Source organism: Oncorhynchus kisutch, unplaced genomic scaffold (assembly GCF_002021735.2).
Source record: "Oncorhynchus kisutch isolate 150728-3 unplaced genomic scaffold, Okis_V2 scaffold1951, whole genome shotgun sequence".
In the NCBI taxonomy this organism is placed as follows: Eukaryota; Metazoa; Chordata; class Actinopteri; order Salmoniformes; family Salmonidae; genus Oncorhynchus; species Oncorhynchus kisutch.
The window spans coordinates 8,202-35,498 of record NW_022263896.1 but is presented as its reverse complement, the minus strand read 5'-3'; the positions used below and the strand labels follow the sequence as shown (position 1 = coordinate 35,498).

The following is a 27,297-nucleotide window of genomic DNA, read 5'->3' as shown; positions in this document are numbered from 1 at the left end:
TGGTATTCATATAGGGTGGTCATATCAGTGGTATTCATATAGGGTATAAGTGTTATTCATATAGGGTGGTCATATCAGTGGTATTCATATAGGGTATACGTGTTATTCATATAGGGTGGTCATATCAGTGGTATTCACATAGGGTGGTCATATCAATGGTATTCATATAGGGTGGTCATATCAGTGGTATTCACATAGGGTGGTCATATCAGTGGTATTCACATAGGGTGGTCATATCAGTGGTATTCATATAGGGTAGTCATATCAGTGGTATTCATATAGGGTATCAGTGGTATTCATATAGGGTATCAGTGGTATTCATATAGGGTGGTCATATCAGTGGTATTCATATAGGGTATCAGTGGTATTCATATAGGGTATCAGTGGTATTCATATAGGGTGGTCATATCAGTGGTATTCACATAGGGTATATGGTATTCATATAGGTATCAGTGATATTATATAGGGTATCAGTGGTATTCATATAGGGTGGGTCATATCAGTGGTACTCATATAGGGTATAAGTGGTATTCATATAGGGTGGTCATATCAGTGGTATTCACATAGGGTATCAGTGGTATCATATAGGGTATCAGTGGTATTTCATATAGAGTGGTCATATCAAGTGGTATTCACATAGTGTGGTCATATCAATGGTATTCATATAGGGTGGTCATATCAGTGGTATTCACATAGGGTGGTCATATCAGTGGTATTCATATAGGGTAGTCATATCAGTGGTATTCATATAGGGTATCAGTGGTATTCATATAGGGTATCAGTGGTATTCATATAGGGTGGTCATATCAGTGGTATTCATATAGGGTATCAGTGGTATTCATATAGGGTATCAGTGGTATTCATATAGGGTGGTCATATCAGTGGTATTCACCATAGGGTATCAGTGGTATTCATATAGGGTATCAGTGGTATTCATATAGAGTGGTCATATCAGTGGTATTCACATAGGGTATCAGTGGTATTCATATAGGGTATCAGTGATATTAATATAGGGTATCAGTGGTATTCATATAGGGTGGTCATATCAGTGGTATTCACATAGGGTGGTCATATCAGTGGTATTCACATAGGGTGGTCATATCAATGGTATTCATATAGGGTGGTCATATCAATGGTATTCATATAGGGTGGTCATATAAGTGGTATTCACATAGGTGGTCATATCAGTGGTATTCATATAGGGTAGTCATATCAGTGGTATTCATATAGGTATCAGTGGTATTCATATAGGTATCAGTGGTATTCATATAGGGTGGTCATATCAGTGGTATTCATATAGGGTATCAGTGGTATTCATATAGGGTATCAGTGGTATTCATATAGGGTGGTCATATCAGTGGTATTCACATAGGGTATCAGTGGTATTCATATAGGGTATCAGTGTATCATATAGAGTGGTCATATCAGTGGTATTCACATAGTGTGGTCATATCAGTGGTATTCATATAGGGTATCAGTGGTATTCATATAGGGTGGTCATATCAGTGGTATTCATATAGGTATCAGTGGTATTCATATAGGGTATCAGTGGTATTCATATAGGTGGTCATATCAGTGGTATTCATATAGGGTGGTCATATCAGTGGTATTCATATAGGGTGGTCATATCAGTGGTATTCATATAGGGTGGTCATATCAGTGGTATTCATATAGGGTTCATATCAGTGGTATTCACATAGGGTGGTCATATCAGTGGTATTCATATAGGGTATCAGTGGTATTCATATAGGGTGGTCATATCAGTGGTATTCATATGGGTATCAGTGGTATTCATATAGGGGTGGTCATATCAGTGGTATTCATATAGGGTATCAGTGGTATTCATATAGGTGGTCATATCAGTGGTATTCATATAGGGTATCAGTGGTATTCATATAGGGTGGTCATATCAGTGGTATTCATATAGGGTATCAGTGGTATTCATATAGGTGGTCATATCAGTGGTATTCACATAGGGTGGTCATATCAGTGGTATTCATATAGGGTATCAGTGGTATTCATATAGGGTATCAGTGGTATTCATATAGGGTGGTCATATCAGTGGTATTCATATATAGGGTATAAGTGGTATTCATATAGGGTGGTCATATCAGTGGTATTCACATAGGGTGGTCATATCAGTGGTATTCATATAGGGTGGTCATATCAGTGGTATTCATATAGGGTGGTCATATCAGTGGTATTCATATAGGTGTCATATCAGTGGTATTCATATAGGGTGGTCATATCAGTGGTATTCATATAGGGTATCAGTGGTATTCATATAGGGTATCAGTGGTATTCATATAGGGTGGTCATATCAGTGGTATTCATATAGGGTATCAGTGGTATTCATATAGGGTATCAGTGGTATTCATATAGGGTGGTCATATCAGTGGTATTCATATAGGGTATCAGTGGTATTCATAGAGGTATCAGTGGTATTCATATAGAGTGGTCATATCAGTGGTATTCATATAGGGTATCAGTGGTATTCATATAGGGTATCAGTGGTATTCATATAGGTATCAGTGGTATTCATATAGGGTGGTCATATCAGTGGTATTCATATAGGGGGTATCAGTGGTATTCATATAGGGTGGTCATATCAGTGGTATTCACATAGGGTGGTCATATCAGTGGTATTCATATAGGGTGGTCATATCAGTGGTATTCATATAGGGTGGTCATATCAGTGGTATTCATATAGGGTGGTCATATCAGTGGTATTCATATAGGGTGGTCATATCAGTGGTATTCATATAGGGTATCAGTGGTATTCATATAGGGTATCAGTGGTATTCATATAGGGTGGTCATATCAGTGGTATTCATATAGGGTATCAGTGGTATTCATAAGGGGTATATCAGTGGTATTCATATAGGGTGGTCATATCAGTGGTATTCACATAGGGTATCAGTGGTATTCATATAGGGTATCAGTGGTATTCATATAGAGTGGTCATATCAGTGGTATTCATATAGGGTATCAGTGGTATTAATATAGGGTATCAGTGTATATTCATATAGGGTATCAGTGGTATTCATTAGGGTGGTCATATCAGTGGTATTCATATAGGGTATCAGTGGTATTCATATAGGGTGGTCATATCAGTGGTATTCATATAGGGTGGTTCATATCAGTGGTATATTCATATAGGGTGGTCATATCAGTGGTATTCATATAGGGTGGTCATATCAGTGGTATTCATATAGGGTGTCATATCAGTGGTATTCATATAGGGTGGTCATATCAGTGGTATTCATATAGGGTATCAGTGGTCATATAGGGTATCAGTGGTATTCATATAGGGTGGTCATATCAGTGGTATTCATATAGGTATCAGTGGTATTCATATAGGGTATCAGTGGTATTCATATAGGGTGGTCATATCAGTGGTATTCACATAGGGTATCAGTGGTATTCATATAGGTATCAGTGGTATTCATATAGGGTGGTCATATCAGTGGTATTCACATAGGGTGGTCATATCAGTGGTATTCATATAGGGTATCAGTGGTATTCATATAGGGTATCAGTGGTATTCATATAGGGTGGTCATATCAGTGGTATTCATATAGGTATCAGTGGTATTCATATAGGGTGGTCATATCAGTGGTATTCATATAGGTGGTCATATCAGTGGTTCACATAGGGTGGTCATATCAGTGGTATTCATATAGGGTGGTCATATCAGTGGTATTCATATAGGGTGGTCATATCAGTGGTATTCATATAGGGTGGTCATATCAGTGGTATTCACTATAGGGTCAGTGGTATTCATATAGGGTATCAGTGGTATTCATATAGTGGTCATATCAGTGGTATTCATATAGGGTATCAGTGGTATTCATATAGGGTGGTCATATCAGTGGTATTCATATAGGGTATCAGTGGTATTCATATAGGGTATCAGTGGTATTCATATAGGGTGGTCATATCAGTGGTATTCACATAGGGGTATCAGTGGTATTCATATAGGTATCAGTGGTATTCATATAGGGTATCAGTGGTATTCATATAGGGTGGTCATATCAGTGGTATTCATATAGGGTATCAGTGGTATTCATATAGGTGGTCATATCAGTGGTATTCACATAGGGTGGTCATATCAGTGGTATTCATATAGGGTGGTCATATCAGTGGTATTCATATAGGGTGGTCATATCAGTGGTATTCATATAGGGTGGTCATATCAGTTGTATTCATATAGGGTGGTCATATCAGTGGTATTCATATAGGGTGGTCATATCAGTGGTATTCATATAGGGTTCATATCAGTGGTATTCATATAGGGTATCAGTGGTATTCATATAGGGTGGTCATATCAGTGGTATTCATATAGGGTATCAGTGGTATTCATATAGGGTATCAGTGGTATTATATAGGGTTGGTCATATCAGTGGTATTCACATAGGGGTCATATCAGTGGTATTCATATAGGTATCAGGGTATTCATAATCAGTGGTATTCATATAGAGTGGTCATATCAGTGGTATTCATATAGGGTGGTCATATCAGTGGTATTCATATAGGGTATCAGTGGTATTCATATAGGGTATCAGTGGTATTCATATAGGTGTGGTCATATCAGTGGTATTCATATAGGGGTTATCAGTGGTATTCATATAGGGTGGTCATATCAGTGGTATTCATATAGGGTGGTCATATCAGTGGTATTCACATAGGGTGGTCATATCAGTGGTATTCATATAGGGTGGTCATATCAGTGGTATTCAATAGGGTGGTCATATCAGTGGTATTCATATAGGGTATCAGTGGTGTATTTCATATAGGTATCAGTGGTATTCATATAGGGTGTCATATCAGTGGTATTCATATAGGGTATCAGTGTATTCCATATGGGTGGTCATATCAGTGGTATTCATATAGGGTATAGTGGTATTCATATAGGGTGGTCATATCAGTGGTATTCACATAGGGTGGGTCATATCAGTGGTATTCATATAGGGTGGGTCATATCAGTGGTATTCACATAGGTGGTCATATCAGTGGTATTCATATAGGGTGGTCATATCAGTGGTATTCATTAGGGTGTCATATCAGTGGTATTCATATAGTGGTATCAGTGGTATATTCATATAGGGTATCAGTGGTATTCAATAGGGTGGTCATATCAGTGGTATTTCATATAGGGTATCAGTGGTATTCATATAGGGGATCAGTGGTATTCATATAGGGTGGTCATATCAGTGGTATTCATATAGGTATCAGTGGTATTCATATAGGGATCAGTGGTATTCATATAGGGTATATCAGTGGTATTCATATAGGGTGGTCATATCAGTGGTATTCATATAGGGTATAAGTGGTATTCATATGGTGGTCATATCAGTGGTATTCACATAGGTATCAGTGGTATTCATATAGGGTATCAGTGGTATTCATATAGGGTGGTCATATCAGTGGTATTCACATAGGTGGTCATATCAGTGGTATTCATATAGGGTGGTCATATCAGTGGTATTCACATAGGGTGGTCATATCAGTGGTATTCATATAGGGTATCATATCAGTGGTATTCATATAGGGTATCAGTGGTATTCATATAGGGTCCAGTGGTATTCATATAGGGTGGTCATATCAGTGGTATTCATATAGGGTATCAGTGGTATTCATATTCAAAGCAAGGGTCACATATTTCAGCCTTGTGGGAAAAACGGAAAAGAGTTGACAAAAAGCTTACAGCAACTGGTATTCCAGGCGGTCTCCCATCCAAGTACTAACCAGGTCCGACCCTGCTTAGCTTCCGAGAATCAGACAGACCAGGCGTACTCAGGCCGGTGTGGTCGTAGCTGGAACTATCTCTTGGTGCCTATGTTAAGTGAGTGAGTCTGATTAACGCTGTTGCATTTTTCACCATTTTAGATAAGCATCTTTTTTGTGTCACTCAAAAAGTGGAAGAATTGCATATACTGTAGCCATAATTGTAGCCACAGATTGTTGGATGAAATACAAACTAAACCTTGCTTACTTATTTCAAAGCAAGGGCACATATTTCAGCCTTGTGGGAAAAACGGACAAAGAGTTGACGATAAAATCGAGACTAGCAACCTGGTATTCCACAGCCGGTCTCCCATCCAAGTACTAACCAGGGGGGGCCCTGACCCTGCTTTAGCTTCCGAGATCAGACGAGATCAGGGTACCGGACTCAGGCCGGTGTGGGTCCTAATGCGAGAAACTATCTCTTGGTTGCACTATGTTAAAGTGAAAGTGAGTCTGATTAACCAGCTGTTGCATTTTCACCATTTAGATATGCATCTTTGTTTCACTCAAAAAGTGGAAGAAATTGCATATACTGTAGAAATAATTTGTAGCACAGATTGTTGGATGAAATACAAACTAACCTTGCTTACTTATTTCAAGCAAGGGCACATATTTCAGCCTTGTGGGAAAAAACGGACAAAGAGTTGACGAAAAGCTTACAGCACCTGGTATTCCCAGGCAGGTCTCCCATCCAAGTACTAACCAGGCCCGACCCTGCTTAGCTTCCGAGATCAGACGAGATCAGCGTACTCAGGACGGTGTGGTCGTAAGCGAGAAACTATCTCTTGGTGCACTATGTTAAGTGAAAGTGAGTCTGATTAACAGCTGTTGCATTTTCACCATTTAGATAAGCATCTTTGTGTCACTCAAAAAGTGGAACAAATTGCATATACTGTAGAAATAATTTGTAGCACAGATTGTTGGATGAAATACAAACTAACCTTGCTTACTTATTTCAAAGCAAGGGCACATATTTCAGCCTTGTGGGAAAAAACGGACAAAGAGTTGACGAAAAGCTTACAGCACCTGGTATTCCCAGGCGGTCTCCCATCCAAGTACTAACCAGGCCCGACCCTGCTTAGCTTCCGAGATCAGACGAGATCAGGCGTACTCAGGCCGGTGTGGTCGTAAGCGAGAAACTATCTCTTGGTGCACTATGTTAAGTGAAAGTGAGTCTGATTAACAGCTGTTGCATTTTCACCATTTAGATAAGCATCTTTGTGTCACTCAAAAAGTGGAAGAAATTGCATATACTGTAGAAATAATTTGTAGCACAGATTGTTGGATGAAATACAAACTAACCTTGCTTACTTATTTCAAAGCAAGGGCACATATTTCAGCCTTGTGGGAAAAAACGGACAAAGAGTTGACAAAAGCTTACAGCACCTGGTATTCCCAGGCGGTCTCCCATCCAAGTACTAACCAGGCCCGACCCTGCTTAGCTTCCGAGATCAGACGAGATCAGGCGTACTCAGGCCGGTGTGGTCGTAAGCGAGAAACTATCTCTTGGTGCACTATGTTAAGTGAAAGTGAGTCTGATTAACAGCTGTTGCATTTTCACCATTTAGATAAGCATCTTTGTGTCACTCAAAAAGTGGAAGAAATTGCATATACTGTAGAAATAATTTGTAGCACAGATTGTTGGATGAAATACAAACTAACCTTGCTTACTTATTTCAAAGCAAGGGCACATATTTCAGCCTTGTGGGAAAAAACGGACAAAGAGTTGACGAAAAGCTTACAGCACCTGGTATTCCCAGGCGTCTCCCATCCAAGTACTAACCAGGCCCGACCCTGCTTAGCTTCCGAGATCAGACGAGATCAGGCGTACTCAGGCCGGTGTGGTCGTAAGCGAGAAACTATCTCTTGGTGCACTATGTTAAGTGAAAGTGAGTCTGATTAACAGCTGTTGCATTTTCACCATTTAGATAAGCATCTTTGTGTCACTCAAAAAGTGGAAGAAATTGCATATACTGTAGAAATAATTTGTAGCACAGATTGTTGGATGAAATACAAACTAACCTTGCTTACTTATTTCAAAGCAAGGGCACATATTTCAGCCTTGTGGGAAAAAACGGACAAAGAGTTGACGAAAAAGCTTACAGCACCTGGTATTCCCAGGCGGTCTCCCATCCAAGTACTAACCAGGCCCGACCCTGCTTAGCTTCCGAGATCAGACGAGATCAGGCGTACTCAGGCCGGTGTGGTCGTAAGCGAGAAACTATCTCTTGGTGCACTATGTTAAGTGAAAGTGAGTCTGATTAACAGCTGTTGCATTTTCACCATTTAGATAAGCATCTTTGTGTCACTCAAAAAGTGGAAGAAATTGCATATACTGTAGAAATAATTTGTAGCACAGATTGTTGGATGAAATACAAACTAACCTTGCTTACTTATTTCAAAGCAAGGGCACATATTTCAGCCTTGTGGGAAAAAAACGGACAAAGAGTTGACAAAAATCTTACAGCACCTGGTATTCCCAGGCGGTCTCCCATCCAAGTACTAACCAGGCCCGACCCTGCTTAGCTTCCGAGATCAGACGAGATCAGGCGTACTCAGGCCGGTGTGGTCGTAAGCGAGAAACTATCTCTTGGTGCACTATGTTAAGTGAAAGTGAGTCTGATTAACAGCTGTTGCATTTTCACCATTTAGATAAGCATCTTTGTGTCACTCAAAAAGTGGAAGAAATTGCATATACTGTAGAAATAATTTGTAGCACAGATTGTTGGATGAAATACAAACTAACCTTGCTTACTTATTTCAAAGCAAGGGCACATATTTCAGCCTTGTGGGAAAAAACGGACAAAGAGTTGACAAAAAGCTTACAGCACCTGGTATTCCCAGGCGGTCTCCCATCCAAGTACTAACCAGGCCCGACCCTGCTTAGCTTCCGAGATCAGACGAGATCAGGCGTACTCAGGCCGGTGTGGTCGTAAGCGAGAAACTATCTCTTGGTGCACTATGTTAAGTGAAAGTGAGTCTGATTAACAGCTGTTGCATTTTCACCATTTAGATAAGCATCTTTGTGTCACTCAAAAAGTGGAAGAAATTGCATATACTGTAGAAATAATTTGTAGCACAGATTGTTGGATGAAATACAAACTAACCTTGCTTACTTATTTCAAAGCAAGGGCACATATTTCAGCCTTGTGGGAAAAAACGGACAAAGAGTTGACAAAAAGCTTACAGCACCTGGTATTCCCAGGCGGTCTCCCATCCAAGTACTAACCAGGCCCGACCCTGCTTAGCTTCCGAGATCAGACGAGATCAGGCGTACTCAGGCCGGTGTGGTCGTAAGCGAGAAACTATCTCTTGGTGCACTATGTTAAGTGAAAGTGAGTCTGATTAACAGCTGTTGCATTTTCACCATTTAGATAAGCATCTTTGTGTCACTCAAAAAGTGGAACAAATTGCATATACTGTAGAAATAATTTGTAGCACAGATTGTTGGATGAAATACAAACTAACCTTGCTTACTTATTTCAAAGCAAGGGCACATATTTCAGCCTTGTGGGAAAAAACGGACAAAGAGTTGACGAAAAGCTTACAGCACCTGGTATTCCCAGGCGGTCTCCCATCCAAGTACTAACCAGGCCCGACCCTGCTTAGCTTCCGAGATCAGACGAGATCAGGCGTACTCAGGCCGGTGTGGTCGTAAGCGAGAAACTATCTCTTGGTGCACTATGTTAAGTGAAAGTGAGTCTGATTAACAGCTGTTGCATTTTCACCATTTAGATAAGCATCTTTGTGTCACTCAAAAAGTGGAAGAAATTGCATATACTGTAGAAATAATTTGTAGCACAGATTGTTGGATGAAATACAAACTAACCTTGCTTACTTATTTCAAAGCAAGGGCACATATTTCAGCCTTGTGGGAAAAAACGGACAAAGAGTTGACAAAAGCTTACAGCACCTGGTATTCCCAGGCGGTCTCCCATCCAAGTACTAACCAGGCCTGACCCTGCTTAGCTTCCGAGATCAGACGAGATCAGGCGTACTCAGGCCGGTGTGGTCGTAAGCGAGAAACTATCTCTTGGTGCACTATGTTAAGTGAAAGTGAGTCTGATTAACAGCTGTTGCATTTTCACCATTTAGATAAGCATCTTTGTGTCACTCAAAAGTGGAAGAAATTGCATATACTGTAGAAATAATTTGTAGCACAGATTGTTGGATGAAATACAAACTAACCTTGCTTACTTATTTCAAAGCAAGGGCACATATTTCAGCCTTGTGGGAAAAAACGGACAAAGAGTTGACGAAAAGCTTACAGCACCTGGTATTCCCAGGCGGTCTCCCATCCAAGTACTAACCAGGCCCGACCCTGCTTAGCTTCCGAGATCAGACGAGATCAGGCGTACTCAGGCCGGTGTGGTCGTAAGCGAGAAACTATCTCTTGGTGCACTATGTAAAGTGAAAGTGAGTCTGATTAACAGCTGTTGCATTTTCACCATTTAGATAAGCATCTTTGTGTCACTCAAAAAGTGGAAGAAGAAATTGCATATCTGTAGAAATAATTGTAGCAAGATTGTTGGATGAAATACCAACCTAACCTTGCTTAATTATTTCAAAGCAGGACATATTTCCGCCTTGCTGGGAAAAACGGCCAAAGAGTGACGCACAGCTTACAGCAACCTGCGTATTCTCCAGGCGGTTTCTCCCCATCCCAGTACTAACCCGGCAGACCGACCTGCTTAGCTTCGAGATCAGACGAGATCAGGCGTACTCAGGCCGGTGTGGTCGTAAGGAGAAACTATCTCTTGGTGGTCATATCAGTGGTATTCATATAGGGTATCAGTGGTATTCATATAGGGTGGTCATATCAGTGGTATTCATATAGGGTATCAGTGGTATTCATATAGGGTGGTCATATCAGTGGTATTCATATAGGGTGGTCATATCAGTGGTATTCATATAGGGTATCAGTGGTATTCATATAGGGTATCAGTGGTATTCATATAGGGTGGTCATATCAGTGGTATTCATATAGGGTATCAGTGGTATTCATATAGGGTGGTCATATCAGTGGTATTCATATAGGGTGGTCATATCAGTGGTATTCACATAGGGTGGTCATATCAGTGGTATTCATATAGGGTGGTCATATCAGTGGTATTCACATAGGGTGGTCATATCAGTGGTATTCATATAGGGTAGTCATATCAGTGGTATTCATATAGGTATCAGTGGTATTCATATAGGGTATCAGTGGTATTCATATAGGGTGGTCATATCAGTGGTATTCATATAGGGTATCAGTGGTATTCATATAGGGTATCAGTGGTATTCATATAGGGTGGTCATATCAGTGGTATTCATATAGGGTATCAGTGGTATTCATATAGGGTATCAGTGGTATTCATATAGGGTGGTCATATCAGTGGTATTCATATCAGGTGGTCATATCAGTGGTATTCATATAGGGTGGTCATATCAGTAGTATTCATATAGGGTGGTCATATCAGTGGTATTCACATAGGGTGGTCATATCAGTGGTATTCACATAGGGTGGTCATATCAGTGGTATTCATATAGGGTATCAGTGGTATTCATATCAGGTGGTCATATCAGTGGTATTCATATAGGGTGGTCATATCAGTGGTATTCATATAGGGTGGTCATATCAGTGGTATTCATATAGGGTATCAGTGGTATTCATATAGGGTGGTCATATCAGTGGTATTCATATAGGGTATCAGTGGTATTCATATAGGGTATCAGTGGTATTCATATAGGGTGGTCATATCAGTGGTATTCATATAGGGTGGTCATATCAGTGGTATTCACATAGGGTGGTCATATCAGTGGTATTCACATAGGGTGGTCATATCAGTGGTATTCATATAGGGTATCAGTGGTATTCATATAGGGTGGTCATATCAGTGGTATTCATATAGGGTATCAGTGGTATTCATATAGGGTGGTCATATCAGTGGTATTCATATAGGGTATCAGTGGTATTCATATAGGGTGGTCATATCAGTGGTATTCATATAGGGTATCAGTGGTATTCATATAGGGTGGTCATATCAGTGGTATTCATATAGAGTTGTCATATCAGTGGTATTCATATAGAGTTGTCATATCAGTGGTATTCATATAGGGTGGTCATATCAGTGGTATTCATATAGGGTATCAGTGGTATTCATATAGGGTATCAGTGGTATTCATATAGGGTGGTCATATCAGTGGTATTCATATAGGGTATCAGTGGTATTCATATAGGGTGGTCATATCAGTGGTATTCATATAGGGTGGTCATATCAGTGGTATTCACATAGGGTGGTCATATCAGTGGTATTCATAGGGTGGTCATATCAGTGGTATTCACATAGGGTGGTCATATCAGTGGTATTCATATAGGGTGGTCATATCAGTGGTATTCATATAGGGTATCAGTGGTATTCATATAGGGTATCAGTGGTATTCATATAGGGTGGTCATATCAGTGGTATTCATATAGGGTATCAGTGGTATTCATATAGGGTATCAGTGGTATTCATATAGGGTGGTCATATCAGTGGTATTCATATAGGGTATCAGTGGTATTCATATAGGGTATCAGTGGTATTCATATAGGGTGGTCATATCAGTGGTATTCATATAGGGTGGTCATATCAGTGGTATTCACATAGGGTGGTCATATCAGTGGTATTCATATAGGGTGGTCGTATCAGTAGTATTCACATAGGGTGGTCATATCAGTGGTATTCATAGGGTGGTCATATCAGTGGTATTCACATAGGGTGGTCATATCAGTGGTATTCATATAGGGTATCAGTGGTATTCATATAGGGTGGTCATATCAGTGGTATTCATATAGGGTGGTCATATCAGTGGTATTCATATAGGGTGGTCATATCAGTGGTATTCATATAGGGTGGTCATATCAGTGGTATTCATATAGGGTATCAGTGGTATTCATATAGGGTGGTCATATCAGTGGTATTCATATAGGGTATCAGTGGTATTCATATAGGGTATCAGTGGTATTCATATAGGGTGGTCATATCAGTGGTATTCATATAGGGTATCAGTGGTATTCATATAGGGTATCAGTGGTATTCATATAGGGTGGTCATATCAGTGGTATTCATATAGGGTGGTCATATCAGTGGTATTCATATAGGGTGGTCATATCAGTGGTATTCACATAGGGTGGTCATATCAGTGGTATTCATATAGGGTATCAGTGGTATTCATATAGGGTGGTCATATCAGTGGTATTCATATAGGGTGGTCATATCAGTGGTTCACATAGGGTGGTCATATCAGTGGTATTCATATAGGGTGGTCATATCAGTGGTATTCATATAGGGTGGTCATATCAGTGGTATTCATATAGGGTGGTCATATCAGTGGTATTCACATAGGGTGGTCATATCAGTGGTATTCATATAGGGTGGTCATATCAGTGGTATTCACATAGGGTGGTCATATCAGTGGTATTCATATAGGGTATCAGTGGTATTCATATAGGGTGGTCATATCAGTGGTATTCACATAGGGTGGTCATATCAGTGGTATTCATATAGGGTGGTCATATCAGTGGTATTCATATAGGGTGGTCATATCAGTGGTATTCATATAGGGTATCAGTGGTATTCATATAGGGTGGTCATATCAGTGGTATTCATATAGGGTATCAGTGGTATTCATATAGGGTATCAGTGGTATTCATATAGGGTGGTCATATCAGTGGTATTCATATAGGGTGGTCATATCAGTGGTATTCACATAGGGTGGTCATATCAGTGGTATTCATATAGAGTGGTCATATCAGTGGTATTCATATAGGGTGGTCATATCAGTGGTATTCATATAGGGTATCAGTGGTATTCATATAGGGTGGTCATATCAGTGGTATTCATATAGGGTATCAGTGGTATTCATATAGGGTATCAGTGGTATTCATATAGGGTGGTCATATCAGTGGTATTCATATAGGGTATCAGTGGTATTCATATAGGGTATCAGTGGTATTCATATAGGGTGGTCATATCAGTGGTATTCATATAGGGTGGTCATATCAGTGGTATTCATATAGGGTGGTCATATCAGTGGTATTCACATAGGGTGGTCATATCAGTGGTATTCATATAGGGTATCAGTGGTATTCACATAGGGTGGTCATATCAGTGGTATTCACATAGGGTGGTCATATCAGTGGTATTCATATAGGGTATCAGTGGTATTCATATAGGGTATCAGTGGTATTCATATAGGGTGGTCATATCAGTGGTATTCATATAGGGTATCAGTGGTATTCATATAGGGTGGTCATATCAGTGGTATTCATATAGGGTGGTCATATCAGTGGTATTCATATAGGGTGGTCATATCAGTGGTATTCATATAGGTGGTGTATCAGTGGTATTCATATAGGGTGGTCATATCAGTGGTATTCACATAGGGTGGTCATATCAGTGGTATTCATATAGCGTGGTTGTATCAGTGGTATTCATATAGGGTGGTCATATTAGTGGTATTCACATAGGGTGGTCATATCAGTGGTATTCATATCGGGTGGTCATATCAGGGGTATTCATATAGAGTGGTCATATCAGTGGTATTCATATAGGGTGGTCATATCAGTGGTATTCATATAGGGTATCAGTGGTATTCATATAGGGTGGTCATATCAGTGGTATTCATATAGGGTATCAGTGGTATTCATATAGGGTATCAGTGGTATTCATATAGGGTGGTCATATCAGTGGTATTCATATAGGGTATCAGTGGTATTCATATAGGGTGGTCATATCAGTGGTATTCATATAGGGTGGTCATATCAGTGGTATTCACATAGGGTGGTCATATCAGTGGTATTCATATAGGGTGGTCATATCAGGGGTATTCATATAGAGTGGTCATATCAGTGGTATTCATATAGGGTGGTCATATCAGTGGTATTCATATAGGGTATCAGTGGTATTCATATAGGGTGGTCATATCAGTGGTATTCATATAGGGTATCAGTGGTATTTATATAGGGTATCAGTGGTATTCATATAGGGTGGTCATATCAGTGGTATTCATATAGGGTATCAGTGGTATTCATATAGGGTATCAGTGGTATTCATATAGGGTGGTCATATCAGTTGTATTCATATAGGGTGGTCATATCAGTGGTATTCATATAGGGTATCAGTGGTATTCATATAGGGTATCAGTGGTATTCATATAGGGTGGTCATATCAGTGGTATTCATATAGGGTATCAGTGGTATTCATATAGGGTATCAGTGGTATTCATATAGGGTGGTCATATCAGTTGTATTCATATAGGGTGGTCATATCAGTGGTATTCATATAGGGTGGTCATATCAGTGGTATTCATATAGGGTGGTCATATCAGTGGTATTCATATAGGGTATCAGTGGTATTCATATAGGGTGGTCATATCAGTGGTATTCACATAGGGTGGTCATATCAGTGGTATTCATATAGGGTATCAGTGGTATTCATATAGGGTGGTCATATCAGTGGTATTCACATAGGGTGGTCATATCAGTGGTATTCATATAGGGTGTTCATATCAGTGGTATTCACATAGGGTGGTCATATCAGTGGTATTCACATAGGGTGGTCATATCAGTGGTATTCATATAGGGTGGTCATATCAGTGGTATTCATATAGGGTGGTCATATCAGTGGTATTCATATAGGGTGGTCATATCAGTGGTATTCATATAGGGTGGTCATATCAGTGGTATTCATATAGGGTATCAGTGGTATTCATATAGGGTGGTCATATCAGTGGTATTCATATAGGGTGGTCATATCAGTGGTATTCATATAGGGTGGTCATATCAGTGGTATTCATATAGGGTGGTCATATCAGTGGTATTCATATAGGGTATCAGTGGTATTCATATAGGGTGGTCATATCAGTGGTATTCATATAGGGTATCAGTGGTATTCATATAGGGTATCAGTGGTATTCATATAGGGTGGTCATATCAGTGGTATTCATATAGGGTGGTCATATCAGTGGTATTCATATAGGGTGGTCATATCAGTGGTATTCATATAGGGTGGTCATATCAGTGGTATTCATATAGGGTGGTCATATCAGTGGTATTCATATAGGGTATCAGTGGTATTCATATAGGGTGGTCATATCAGTGGTATTCATATAGGGTATCAGTGGTATTCATATAGGGTATCAGTGGTATTCATATAGGGTGGTCATATCAGTGGTATTCACATAGGGTGGTCATATCAGTGGTATTCATATAGGGTATCAGTGGTATTCATATAGGGTATCAGTGGTATTCATATAGGGTGGTCATATCAGTGGTATTCATATAGGGTATCAGTGGTATTCATATAGGGTGGTCATATCAGTGGTATTCATATAGGGTGGTCATATCAGTGGTATTCATATAGGGTGGTCATATCAGTGGTATTCATATAGGGTGGTCATATCAGTGGTATTCATATAGGGTGGTCATATCAGTGGTATTCACATAGGGTGGTCATATCAGTGGTATTCATATAGGGTGGTCATATCAGTGGTATTCATATAGGGTGGTCATATCAGTGGTATTCATATAGGGTGGTCATATCAGTGGTATTCATATAGGGTATCAGTGGTATTCATATAGGGTGGTCATATCAGTGGTATTCATATAGGGTATCAGTGGTATTCATATAGGGTATCAGTGGTATTCATATAGGGTGGTCATATCAGTGGTATTCATATAGGGTGGTCATATCAGTGGTATTCATATAGGGTGGTCATATCAGTGGTATTCACATAGGGTGGTCATATCAGTGGTATTCATATAGGGTATCAGTGGTATTCATATAGGGTGGTCATATCAGTGGTATTCATATAGGGTGGTCATATCAGTGGTATTCATATAGGGTATCAGTGGTATTCATATAGGGTGGTCATATCAGTGGTATTCATATAGGGTATCAGTGGTATTCATATAGGGTGGTCATATCAGTGATATTCACATAGGGTGGTCATATCAGTGGTATTCATATAGGGTATCAGTGGTATTCATATAGAGTATCAGTGGTATTCATATAGGGTGGTCATATCAGTGATATTCACATAGGGTGGTCATATCAGTGGTATTCATATAGGGTATCAGTGGTATTCATATAGAGTATCAGTGGTATTCATATAGGGTATCAGTGGTATTCATATAGGGTATCAGTGGTATTCATATAGGGTGGTCATATCAGTGGTATTCATATAGGGTATCAGTGGTATTCATATAGGGTATCAGTGGTATTCATATAGGGTGGTCATATCAGTTGTATTCATATAGGGTGGTCATATCAGTGGTATTCACATAGGGTGGTCATATCAGTGGTATTCACATAGGGTGGTCATATCAGTGGTATTCATATAGGGTATCAGTGGTATTCATATAGGGTGGTCATATCAGTGGTATTCATATAGGGTATCAGTGGTATTCATATAGGGTATCAGTGGTATTCATATAGGGTGGTCATATCAGTTGTATTCATATAGGGTGGTCATATCAGTGGTATTCACATATATAGGTGGTCATATCAGTGGTATTCATATAGGGTGGTCATATCAGTGGTATTCATATAGGGGTATCAGTGGTATTCATATAGGGTGGTCATATCAGTGGTATTCATATAGGGTATCAGTGGTATTCATATAGGGTGGTCATATCAGTGGTATTCATATAGGGTATCAGTGGTATTCATATAGGGTGGTCATATCAGTGGTATTCATATAGGGTATCAGTGGTATTCATATAGGGTGGTCATATCAGTGGTATTCATATAGGGTATCAGTGGTATTCATATAGAGTTGTCATATCAGTGGTATTCACATAGGGTGGTCATATCAGTGGTATTCATATAGGGTATCAGTGGTATTAATATAGGGTATCAGTGGTATTCATATAGGGTGGTCATATCAGTGGTATTCATATAGGGTATCAGTGGTATTCATATAGGGTGGTCATATCAGTGGTATTCACATAGGGTGGTCATATCAGTGGTATTCACATAGGGTGGTCATATCAATGGTATTCATATAGGGTGGTCATATCAGTGGTATTCACATAGGGTGGTCATATCAGTGGTATTCATATAGGGTGGTCATATCAGTGGTATTCATATGGGTATCAGTGGTATTCATATAGGGTATCAGTGGTATTCATATAGGGTGGTCATATCAGTGGTATTCATATAGGGTATCAGTGGTATTCATATAGGGTATCAGTGGTATTCATATAGGGTGGTCATATCAGTGGTATTCACATAGGGTATCAGTGGTATTCATATAGGGTATCAGTGGTATTAATATAGGGTATCAGTGGTATTCATATAGGGTGGTCATATCAGTGGTATTCATATAGGGTATCAGTGGTATTCATATAGGGTGGTCATATCAGTGGTATTCATATAGGGTGGTCATATCAGTGGTATTCACATAGGGTGGTCATATCAGTGGTATTCATATAGGGTGGTCATATCAGTGGTATTCATATAGGGTGGTCATATCAGTGGTATTCACATAGGGTGGTCATATCAGTGGTATTCATATAGGGTGGTCATATCAGTGGTATTCATATAGGGTATCAGTGGTATTCATATAGGGTATCAGTGGTATTCATATAGGGTGGTCATATCAGTGGTATTCATATAGGTATCAGTGGTATTCATATAGGGTGGTCATATCAGTGGTATTCACATAGGGTATCAGTGGTATTCATATAGGGTATCAGTGGTATTCATATAGGGTGGTCATATCAGTGGTATTCACATAGGGTGGTCATATCAGTGGTATTCATATAGGGTATCAGTGGTATTCATATAGGGTATCAGTGGTATTCATATAGGGTGGTCATATCAGTGGTATTCATATGGGTATCAGTGGTATTCATATAGGGTGGTCATATCAGTGGTATTCATATAGGGTGGTCATATCAGTGGTATTCACATAGGGTGGTCATATCAGTGGTATTCATATAGGGTGGTCATATCAGTGGTATTCATATAGGGTGGTCATATCAGTGGTATTCATATAGGGTGGTCATATCAGTGGTATTCATATAGGGTGGTCATATCAGTGGTATTCATATAGGGTATCAGTGGTATTCATATAGGGTATCAGTGGTATTCATATAGGGTGGTCATATCAGTGGTATTCATATAGGGTATCAGTGGTATTCATATAGGGTATCAGTGGTATTCATATAGGGTGGTCATATCAGTGGTATTCATATAGGGTATCAGTGGTATTCATATAGGGTATCAGTGGTATTCATATAGGGTATCAGTGGTATTCATATAGGGTGGTCATATCAGTGGTATTCATATAGGGTATCAGTGGTATTAATATAGGGTATCAGTGGTATTCAGATAGGGTGGTCATATCAGTGGTACTCATATAGGGTATAAGTGGTATTCATATAGGGTGGTCATATCAGTGGTATTCACATAGGTGGTCATATCAGTGGTATTCATATAGGGTGGTCATATCAGTGGTATTCACATAGGGTGGTCATATCAGTGGTATTCATATAGGGTGGTCATATCAGTGGTATTCATATAGGGTATCAGTGGTATTCATATAGGGTATCAGTGGTATTCATATAGGGTGGTCATATCAGTGGTATTCATATAGGGTATCAGTGGTATTCATATAGGGTGGTCATATCAGTGGTATTCATATAGGGTGGTCATATCAGTGGTATTCACATAGGGTGGTCATATCAGTGGTATTCATATAGGGTGGTCATATCAGTGGTATTCATATAGGGTATCAGTGGTATTCATATAGGGTATCAGTGGTATTCATATAGGGTGGTCATATCAGTGGTATTCATATAGGGTATCAGTGGTATTCATATAGGGTGGTCATATCAGTGGTATTCATATAGGGTGGTCATATCAGTGGTATTCATAGGGTGGTCATATCAGTGGTATTCATATAGGGTGGTCATATCAGTGGTATTCATATAGGGTGGTCATATCAGTGGTATTCATATAGGGTGGTCATATCAGTGGTATTCATATAGGGTGGTCATATCAGTGGTATTCACATAGGGTGGTCATATCAGTGGTATTCATATAGGGTGGTCATATCAGTGGTATTCATATAGGGTGGTCATATCAGTGGTATTCATATAGGGTGGTCATATCAGTGGTATTCACATAGGGTGGTCATATCAGTGGTATTCATATAGGGTATCAGTGGTATTCATATAGGGTGGTCATATCAGTGGTATTCATATAGGGTGGTCATATCAGTGGTATTCACATAGGGTGGTCATATCAGTGGTATTCACATAGGGTGGTCATATCAGTGGTATTCACATAGGGTGGTCATATCAGTGGTATTCATATAGGGTATCAGTGGTATTCATATAGGGTGGTCATATCAGTGGTATTCATATAGGGTATCAGTGGTATTCATATAGGGTGGTCATATCAGTGGTATTCACATAGGGTGGTCATATCAGTGGTATTCATATCAGTGGTATTCAAATAGGGTGGTCATATCAGTGGTATTCACATAGGGTGGTCATATCAGTGGTATTCATATAGGGTGGTCATATCAGTGGTATTCATATAGGGTGGTCATATCAGTGGTATTCATATAGGGTATCAGTGGTATTCATATAGGGTGGTCATATCAGTGGTATTCATATAGGGTATCAGTGGTATTCATATAGGGTGGTCATATCAGTGGTATTCATATAGGGTGGTCATATCAGTGGTATTCACATAGGGTATCAGTGGTATTCATATAGGGTGGTCATATCAGTGGTATTCATATAGGGTGGTCATATCAGTGGTATTCATATAGGGTATCAGTGGTATTCATATAGGGTGGTCATATCAGTGGTATTCATATAGGGTATCAGTGGTATTCATATAGGGTGGTCATATCAGTGGTATTCATATAGGGTATCAGTGGTATTCATATAGGGTATCAGTGGTATTCATATAGGGTGGTCATATCAGTGGTATTCATATAGGGTATCAGTGGTATTCATAGGGTATCAGTGGTATTCATATAGGGTATCAGTGGTATTCATATAGGTGGTCATATCAGTGGTATTCACATAGGGTGGTCATATCAGTGGTATTCACATAGGGTGGTCATATCAGTGGTATTCATATAGGGTGGTCATATCAGTGGTATTCACATAGGGTGGTCATATCAGTGGTATTCATATAGGGTGGTCATATCAGTGGTATTCATATAGGGTGGTCATATCAGTGGTATTCATAGGGTGGTCATATCAGTGGTATTCATATAGGGTGGTCATATCAGTGGTATTCATATAGGGTATCAGTGGTATTCATATAGGGTATCAGTGGTATTCATATAGGGTGGTCATATCAGTGGTATTCATATAGGGTATCAGTGGTATTCATATAGGGTATCAGTGGTATTCATATAGGGTGGTCATATCAGTGGTATTCATATAGGGTGGTCATATCAGTGGTATTCATATAGGGTGGTCATATCAGTGGTATTCATATAGGGTGGTCGTATCAGTAGTATTCATATAGGGTGGTCATATCAGTGGTATTCACATAGGGTGGTCATATCAGTGGTATTCACATAGGGTGGTCATATCAGTGGTATTCATATAGGGTATCAGTGGTATTCATATAGGGTGGTCATATCAGTGGTATTCACATAGGGTGGTCATATCAGTGGTATTCATATAGGGTGGTCATATCAGTGGTATTCACATAGGGTGGTCATATCAGTGGTATTCATATAGGGTGGTCATATCAGTGGTATTCACATAGGGTGGTCATATCAGTGGTATTCATATAGGGTGGTCATATCAGTGGTATTCATATAGGGTGGTCATATCAGTGGTATTCATATAGGGTGGTCATATCAGTGGTATTCACATAGGGTGGTCATATCAGTGGTATTCATATAGGGTGGTCATATCAGTGGTATTCATATAGGGTATCAGTGGTATTCATATAGGGTATCAGTGGTATTCATATAGGGTGGTCATATCAGTGGTATTCACATAGGGTGGTCATATCAGTGGTATTCACATAGAGTGGTTGTATCAGTGGTATTCATATAGGGTGGTCGTATCAGTAGTATTCACATAGGGTGTTCATATCAGTGGTATTCACATAGGGTGGTCATATCAGTGGTATTCACATAGGGTGGTCATATCAGTGGTATTCATATAGGGTATCAGTGGTATTCATATCAGGTGGTCATATTAGTGGTATTCATATAGGGTGGTCATATCAGTGGTATTCATATAGGGTGTTCATATCAGTGGTATTCACATAGGGTGGTCATATCAGTGGTATTCACATAGGGTGGTCATATCAGTGGTATTCATATAGGGTATCAGTGGTATTCATATAGGGTGGTCATATTAGTGGTATTCACATAGGGTGGTCATATCAGTGGTATTCATATAGGGTGGTCATATCAGTGGTATTCATATAGGGTGGTCATATCAGTGGTATTCACATAGGGTGGTCATATCAGTGGTATTCACATAGGGTGGTCATATCAGTGGTATTCATATAGGGTGGTCATATCAGTGGTATTCATATAGGGTGGTCATATCAGTGGTATTCATATAGGGTATCAGTGGTATTCATATAGGGTATCAGTGGTATTCATATAGGGTGGTCATATCAGTGGTATTCACATAGGGTGGTCATATCAGTGGTATTCATATAGGGTGGTCATATCAGTGGTATTCACATAGGGTGGTCATATCAGTGGTATTCACATAGGGTGGTCATATCAGTGGTATTCACATAGGGTGGTCATATCAGTGGTATTCATATAGGGTGGTCATATCAGTGGTATTCATATAGGGTGGTCATATCAGTGGTATTCATATAGGGTATCAGTGGTATTCATATAGGGTATCAGTGGTATTCATATAGGGTGGTCATATCAGTGGTATTCACATAGGGTGGTCATATCAGTGGTATTCACATAGTGGGTATCAGTGGTATTCATATAGGGTGGTCGTATCAGTAGTATTCACATAGGGTGGTCATATCAGTGGTATTCACATAGGGTGGTCATATCAGTGGTATTCACATAGGGTGGTCATATCAGTGGTATTCATATAGGGTATCAGTGGTATTCATATCAGGTGGTCATATCAGTGGTATTCATATAGGGTGGTCATATCAGTGGTATTCACATAGGGTGGTCATATCAGTGGTATTCACATAGGGTGGTCATATCAGTGGTATTCACATAGGGTGGTCATATCAGTGGTATTCATATAGGGTATCAGTGGTATTCATATAGGGTGGTCATATTAGTGGTATTCACATAGGGTGGTCATATCAGTGGTATTCATATCGGGTGGTCGTATCAGTAGTATTCACATAGGGTGTTCATATCAGTGGTATTCACATAGGGTGGTCATATCAGTGGTATTCACATAGGGTGGTCATATCAGTGGTATTCATATAGGGTGGTCATATCAGTGGTATTCATATAGGGTGGTCATATCAGTGGTATTCATATAGGGTGGTCATATCAGTGGTATTCACATAGGGTGGTCATATCAGTGGTATTCATATAGGGTGGTCATATCAGTGGTATTCATATAGGGTATCAGTGGTATTCATATAGGGTATCAGTGGTATTCATATAGGGTGGTCATATCAGTGGTATTCATATAGGGTGGTCATATCAGTGGTATTCACATAGGGTGGTCATATCAGTGGTATTCATATAGGGTGGTCATATCAGTGGTATTCACATAGGGTGGTCATATCAGTGGTATTCACATAGGGTGGTCATATCAGTGGTATTCACATAGGGTGGTCATATCAGTGGTATTCATATAGGGTGGTCATATCAGTGGTATTCATATAGGGTGGTCATATCAGTGGTATTCATATAGGGTGGTCATATCAGTGGTATTCATATAGGGTGGTCATATCAGTGGTATTCATATAGGGTGGTCATATCAGTGGTATTCATATATGGTGGTCATATCAGTGGTATTCATATAGGGTATCAGTGGTATTCATATAGGGTATCAGTGGTATTCATATAGGGTATCAGTGGTATTCATATAGGGTGGTCATATCAGTGGTATTCACATAGGGTGGTCATATCAGTGGTATTCATATAGAGTGGTCATATCAGTGGTATTCATATAGGGTGGTCGTATCAGTAGTATTCACATAGGGTGTTCATATCAGTGGTATTCACATAGGGTGGTCATATCAGTGGTATTCACATAGGGTGGTCATATCAGTGGTATTCATATAGGGTATCAGTGGTATTCATATCAGGTGGTCATATTAGTGGTATTCATATAGGGTGGTCGTATCAGTAGTATTCACATAGGGTGTTCATATCAGTGGTATTCACATAGGGTGGTCATATCAGTGGTATTCACATAGGGTGGTCATATCAGTGGTATTCATATAGGGTATCAGTGGTATTCATATAGGGTGGTCATATTAGTGGTATTCACATAGGGTGGTCATATCAGTGGTATTCATATCGGGTGGTCGTATCAGTAGTATTCACATAGGGTGGTCATATCAGTGGTATTCACATAGGGTGGTCATATCAGTGGTATTCACATAGGGTGGTCATATCAGTGGTATTCACATAGGGTGGTCATATCAGTGGTATTCATATAGGGTGGTCATATCAGTGGTATTCATATAGGGTGGTCATATCAGTGGTATTCACATAGGGTGGTCATATCAGTGGTATTCATATATGGTGGTCATATCAGTGGTATTCATATAGGGTATCAGTGGTATTCATATAGGGTATCAGTGGTATTCATATAGGGTGGTCATATCAGTGGTATTCACATAGGGTGGTCATATCAGTGGTATTCACATAGAGTGGTTGTATCAGTGGTATTCATATAGGGTGGTCGTATCAGTAGTATTCACATAGGGTGTTCATATCAGTGGTATTCACATAGGGTGGTCATATCAGTGGTATTCACATAGGGTGGTCATATCAGTGGTATTCATATAGGGTATCAGTGGTATTCATATCAGGTGGTCATATTAGTGGTATTCATATAGGGTGGTCATATCAGTGGTATTCATATAGGGTGGTCATATCAGTGGTATTCATATAGGGTGGTCATATCAGTGGTATTCACATAGGGTGGTCATATCAGTGGTATTCACATAGGGTGGTCATATCAGTGGTATTCATATAGCGTGGTTGTATCAGTGGTATTCATATAGGGTGGTCATATCAGTGGTATTCACATAGGGTGGTCATATCAGTGGTATTCATATAGGTGGTCATATCAGTGGTATTCACATAGGGTGGTCATATCAGTGGTATTCATATAGGGTTGTCATATCAGTGGTATTCACATAGGGTGGTCATATCAGTGGTATTCACATAGGGTATCAGTGGTATTCATATAGGGTGGTCATATCAGTGGTATTCATATAGGGTGGTCATATCAGTGGTATTCACATAGGGTGGTCATATCAGTGGTATTCACATAGGGTGGTCATATCAGTGGTATTCACATAGGGTGGTCATATCAGTGGTATTCATATAGGGTATCAGTGGTATTCATATAGGGTGGTCATATCAGTGGTATTCATATAGGGTGGTCATATCAGTGGTATTCATATAGGGTGGTCATATCAGTGGTATTCATATAGGGTGGTCATATCAGTGGTATTCACATAGGGTGGTCATATCAGTGGTATTCATATATGGTGGTCATATCAGTGGTATTCATATAGGGTATCAGTGGTATTCATATAGGGTATCAGTGGTATTCATATAGGGTATCAGTGGTATTCATATAGGGTGGTCATATCAGTGGTATTCACATAGGGTGGTCATATCAGTGGTATTCACATAGAGTGGTCATATCAGTGGTATTCATATAGGGTGGTCGTATCAGTGGTATTCACATAGGGTGTTCATATCAGTGGTATTCACATAGGGTGGTCATATCAGTGGTATTCACATAGGGTGGTCATATCAGTGGTATTCATATAGGGTATCAGTGGTATTCATATAGGTGGTCATATTAGTGGTATTCATATAGGGTGGTCGTATCAGTGGTATTCACATAGGGTGTTCATATCAGTGGTATTCACATAGGGTGGTCATATCAGTGGTATTCACATAGGGTGGTCATATCAGTGGTATTCATATAGGGTATCAGTGGTATTCATATAGGGTGGTCATATCAGTGGTATTCACATAGGGTGGTCATATCAGTGGTATTCATATAGGGTGGTCATATCAGTGGTATTCACATAGGGTGGTCATATCAGTGGTATTCACATAGGGTGGTCATATCAGTGGTATTCACATAGGGTGGTCATATCAGTGGTATTCATAGGGTGGTCATATCAGTGGTATTCATATAGGGTGGTCATATCAGTGGTATTCATATAGGGTGGTCATATCAGTGGTATTCACATAGGGTGGTCATATCAGTGGTATTCATATAGGGTGGTCATATCAGTGGTATTCATATAGGGTATCAGTGGTATTCATATAGGGTATCAGTGGTATTCATATAGGGTGGTCATATCAGTGGTATTCATATAGGGTGGTCATATCAGTGGTATTCACATAGGGTGGTCATATCAGTGGTATTCATATAGGGTGGTATATCAGTGGTATTCATATAGGTGGTCATATCAGTGGTATTCACATAGGGTGGTCATATCAGTGGTATTCACATAGGGTGGTCATATCAGTGGTATTCATATAGGGTATCAGTGGTATTCATATAGGGTGGTCATATCAGTGGTATTCATATAGGGTGGTCATATCAGTGGTATTCATATAGGGTGGTCATATCAGTGGTATTCATATAGGGTGGTCATATCAGTGGTATTCACATAGGGTGGTCATATCAGTGGTATTCACATAGGGTGGTCATATCAGTGGTATTCATATAGGGTGGTCATATCAGTGGTATTCATATAGGGTGGTCATATCAGTGGTATTCACATAGGGTGGTCATATCAGTGGTATTCATATAGAGTGTCATATCAGTGGTATTCACATAGGGTGGTCATATCAGTGGTATTCATACAGGGTGGTCATATCAGTGGTATTCACATAGGGTGGTCATATCAGTGGTATTCATAGGGTATCAGTGGTATTCATATAGGGTGGTCATATCAGTGGTATTCATATAGGGTGGTCATATCAGTGGTATTCACATAGGGTGGTCATATCAGTGGTATTCACATAGGGTGGTCATATCAGTGGTATTCACATAGGGTGGTCATATCAGTGGTATTCATATAGGGTATCAGTGGTATTCATATAGGGTGGTCATATCAGTGGTATTCATATAGGGTATCAGTGGTATTCATATAGGGTGGTCATATCAGTGGTATTCATAGGGTGGTCATATCAGTGGTATTCACATAGGGTGGTCATATCAGTGGTATTCATATAGGGTGGTCATATCAGTGGTATTCACATAGGGTATCAGTGGTATTCATATAGGGTGGTCATATCAGTGGTATTCATATACGGTGGTCATATCAATGGTATTCA

General features: G+C 39.7%; 8 non-coding genes and 3 pseudogenes across 8 annotated transcripts; all 11 read right to left on the bottom strand.

Annotated features, from left to right (window-relative positions):
* Positions 1 to 6,440: 6,440 nt before the first annotated feature.
* LOC116368549 (uncharacterized) lies at positions 6,441 to 6,559 on the bottom strand (annotated as a pseudogene).
* A 242-nt stretch (positions 6,560 to 6,801) lies between these two features.
* On the bottom strand, positions 6,802 to 6,920 carry LOC116368545 (5S ribosomal RNA). The gene has a single exon (XR_004208544.1). It is a non-coding gene; the product is annotated as a 5S ribosomal RNA (ribosomal RNA).
* A 241-nt stretch (positions 6,921 to 7,161) lies between these two features.
* LOC116368544 (5S ribosomal RNA) lies at positions 7,162 to 7,280 on the bottom strand. The gene has a single exon (XR_004208543.1). It is a non-coding gene; the product is annotated as a 5S ribosomal RNA (ribosomal RNA).
* A 242-nt stretch (positions 7,281 to 7,522) lies between these two features.
* LOC116368548 (uncharacterized) lies at positions 7,523 to 7,640 on the bottom strand (annotated as a pseudogene).
* A 243-nt stretch (positions 7,641 to 7,883) lies between these two features.
* Positions 7,884 to 8,002, bottom strand: LOC116368553 (5S ribosomal RNA). Its single transcript, XR_004208549.1, has one exon. It is a non-coding gene; the product is annotated as a 5S ribosomal RNA (ribosomal RNA).
* Positions 8,003 to 8,245: 243 nt separating this feature from the next.
* On the bottom strand, positions 8,246 to 8,364 carry LOC116368546 (5S ribosomal RNA). Its single transcript, XR_004208545.1, has one exon. It is a non-coding gene; the product is annotated as a 5S ribosomal RNA (ribosomal RNA).
* Positions 8,365 to 8,606: 242 nt separating this feature from the next.
* Positions 8,607 to 8,725, bottom strand: LOC116368552 (5S ribosomal RNA). The gene has a single exon (XR_004208548.1). It is a non-coding gene; the product is annotated as a 5S ribosomal RNA (ribosomal RNA).
* Positions 8,726 to 8,967: 242 nt separating this feature from the next.
* On the bottom strand, positions 8,968 to 9,086 carry LOC116368551 (5S ribosomal RNA). Its single transcript, XR_004208547.1, has one exon. It is a non-coding gene; the product is annotated as a 5S ribosomal RNA (ribosomal RNA).
* A 242-nt stretch (positions 9,087 to 9,328) lies between these two features.
* Positions 9,329 to 9,447, bottom strand: LOC116368550 (5S ribosomal RNA). Its single transcript, XR_004208546.1, has one exon. It is a non-coding gene; the product is annotated as a 5S ribosomal RNA (ribosomal RNA).
* A 241-nt stretch (positions 9,448 to 9,688) lies between these two features.
* Positions 9,689 to 9,807, bottom strand: LOC116368547 (uncharacterized; annotated as a pseudogene).
* A 241-nt stretch (positions 9,808 to 10,048) lies between these two features.
* On the bottom strand, positions 10,049 to 10,167 carry LOC116368543 (5S ribosomal RNA). The gene has a single exon (XR_004208542.1). It is a non-coding gene; the product is annotated as a 5S ribosomal RNA (ribosomal RNA).
* Positions 10,168 to 27,297: the final 17,130 nt, after the last annotated feature.